The 3,024-nt window shown below is 34.0% G+C and overlaps 1 long non-coding RNA gene across 1 annotated transcript; it reads right to left on the minus strand.

The window, feature by feature from the left end:
• Window positions 1-48: 48 nt before the first annotated feature.
• Window positions 49-1,345, minus strand: LOC113471905. Its single transcript, XR_003394429.1, has 2 exons — window positions 836-1,345; window positions 49-335 (listed from the first exon to the last, which is right to left on the minus strand). It is a non-coding gene; the product is annotated as an uncharacterized LOC113471905 (long non-coding RNA).
• Window positions 1,346-3,024: the final 1,679 nt, after the last annotated feature.

The following is a 3,024-nucleotide window of genomic DNA, read 5'->3' on the forward strand; positions in this document are numbered from 1 at the left end:
GGGTTTTTGGTTTTGGGTTTAAATTGAACCTAAATTTTACTAGGTGATGGGTGTCAGTACTTTTTTTTGGCAGTTGCAACAACTTCTTTAACTTCCATCAACTTGGACTTCATCAATGAAATCAGATTCAGGTAGCTCTTCAGCAAAATCTGGGGTGTAAGAAGTGCATGGTTGAAGTTGGCTAAGAAGATCTTGGACCATAGCCTGATGTTTCCTTTTCAGGGATGACTGCCTTGGAGGTTATATATGGGCTGTTGTTTGAGACTTAATCGTAATCTGCTTGGACCTTCTTTCATGATTTGGAATTTAACGTAGTTCTCCATATCCTGTTCCAGCTGAAACAATAGTAACAGAGACAATCAAGCTTTTATAGTACTTACATACATAAAAAATAAATCAGACTCTCTTTTCTTTAGGAATGTTTATTATTTTGTCAAATAAGAAAAAGACCTCAAAAAGAAAAAAAAATCTTTATTATTTAGATCATTCTCAATAGTTTGAGGTTAGAATGGAGTAAAAATAGCTCTTTTTTATGAGTGCAGCCCTTCTAACATCTTCCAGAAGGGAGATTATATAAAATCCTTGTAGTAATTCTGGGGACTTTTTCACTTAGTAGACCTCAAAACTATATTTTGAACACTCTTAAAATACCTAAGTACCTACATCTACCTTTCCTTGGACATTTATTTATTAAGTCCTAGGAGTCTTAGCTTTACTTTTGAGTTTTGATCTGAGGTGAAGATAGATTTCACCAAAATTCAAACAGGTGGATATTACTATTGTCATTTTGACTTCTAATTATAGGTACCTATTTGGAATGCATGTATTTACTTACATTAAAGTGATCTTCTCAAACAAATGCTGTGGTTTTGTTTGACAAATCTGCTCTTCTCATGGCTGTTATCCATAACTTTCTCTATTTTACATCTTTGGGCACATGAATAAAAAGTTTATCAGGGGTAGCCACTGTAGTAGGTACGTGTACATTCAAGTACAACACAATATTTATATGATCCTGACATTATAGAGAATAACGCAGGGTCCAACTTTACAGCATGGGTTCTCAGCAACGACTTAACTTTAAGCTTTGAAACAAAAAGTGATTAATAGAGAATGTTCTTTAGAAACTAAAACCACGAAATTTATTCTTTCAATGTTTTTTATTAAAATTAGAAAAATCCCAAAGTAAAGATCTCTTCAAACCCTATGTATTTATGCATTACATTTTTTGTAAACAATGATTGTTTAGGGAGTTATGACGTCATCGACGGCCATTTTGGAGAGAGGAAAGGAAAGAGCGTTTTCGCGGGTAAATCGGAAATTTGAATTTCAAACTAAAATATCTCGGGAGAAAAAAATCATAAAAATATTCTGAAAAAAGTTTTGTTTATTTTACATTATTTGTGGTTAATCTAATATAAATTTGAAAAACACCTTCGTTCTCTATTCGTATGAATATAGTAGCAGGGATAAGTATTGGATGATATAAGGGTTTTAGGAGCATACGAAGAAAAACTTCTATACTTCTTAGCACTGCATTCGTGATGCGTGTTTGTCCCTTCTGAAAATAACCTGATAATTCTTCCAATGTAGGTACATATTCCTTTTCTTTTTACTTTCGTATGATTTCGAACATGTAGTATACCTACCTACGTATATTTTCTGACTATCTTTCTAATGGAAAAAAAAAAAAATAATACATTCTAGTAATATGAACACAGAAAGTTACTCGGATCTACAGATGTAGTGCGTTTGGCAACCATTAACACAACAGCCTCACACACTCAAAATACAAATAATGATGTCGGCGGAGGCATAAAGCGAGGATAGAAAATTCCAGGCTAAAATCCAACATACTCTGGCGTAATCTCAGGTTTATGTTGATAAAATGAAATCTCACAGCGTGAAAATAATTATGCCATACCTGAACACAATGGGAAAATGGCGACATGATGTCGAGATATAACATTACAGAGAATGTCGAGATATAACATGATATAACATTACAGAGAATATCTCGCAACATGTACAGAATATTATTTGATATTCCTTAGTGGAGGCGCCAAAATGCCTTACAACGCATACCTGTAGCTTCGTAAAAACATCAGAACGTCTAGTTACTCCCAATGTCTAATGCAAACTTAGTGGAGACATTGGAACTTCTTCCACATTTTTTCCTAACCAAAACTTCGCGGAGATGCAACAACTCTTACTCTAATTATAACATCAATATCTTTTACTACCATTTTATCCTAATAATATGTAAATGATCAACATATCACAGAGTACAGTGGAGACAGCATTTTAACTGTAATCTTGACGGACATTATTACTCCATATTTACTGTACCAATAAAACTAAAAGTCAAACTCTATTTCATCATGACAATATCGTATACTTATACAACTTCCAGGGGCATGTAAAGAGTGAAGAGGTTACCAACATAAAATCTTGATTAAGTTATGTAACAAAATGAGTTCGAATTCATTTCTATATGGTTGCTCCCCTTTCCCTTTTTTCACATTTTTTCTTTCTCCACGTTTTCCCCCCGAACGTTATTGACCGAAAGAATTGAGGTCTGCGTTTTAACTTCCCCTTTCCCTTTTTTCACAATTTTTCTTTCTCCACGTTTTCCCCCCGAACGTTATTGACCGAAAGAATTGAGGTCTGCGTTTTAACTGTATTGTAGGCGAACCTTTGGTTACACAACTCGTGATGGAAACTTTCAAGTTTCTCAAGTTACAAAGCCCTGGTCAGGAAAAAGTTAATGACGTGTCTCCACAAATAACTATCTCGTTCGAGTTGATTTATTTTGACTTGAACTTGAAAGTCATGTATGTATGTATACATTACATACATAAGGGAATGTATAAATTTAATACGCTATACAGGATGTAAAAGTGGGTTTGTCCCTATAATGTGTGTACGGTAGGATCTAAAATGGGGTCTAAAAGGTCAAAATGCTCACGAAATATTTTTCATTCTTTCTTTCTGCCATCCATTTAAATTTGCGCTTATAAATCA

Source organism: Diaphorina citri, unplaced genomic scaffold, assembly GCF_000475195.1.
Source record: "Diaphorina citri unplaced genomic scaffold, Diaci psyllid genome assembly version 1.1 scaffold3244, whole genome shotgun sequence".
NCBI lineage: Eukaryota > Metazoa > Arthropoda > Insecta > Hemiptera > Psyllidae > Diaphorina > Diaphorina citri.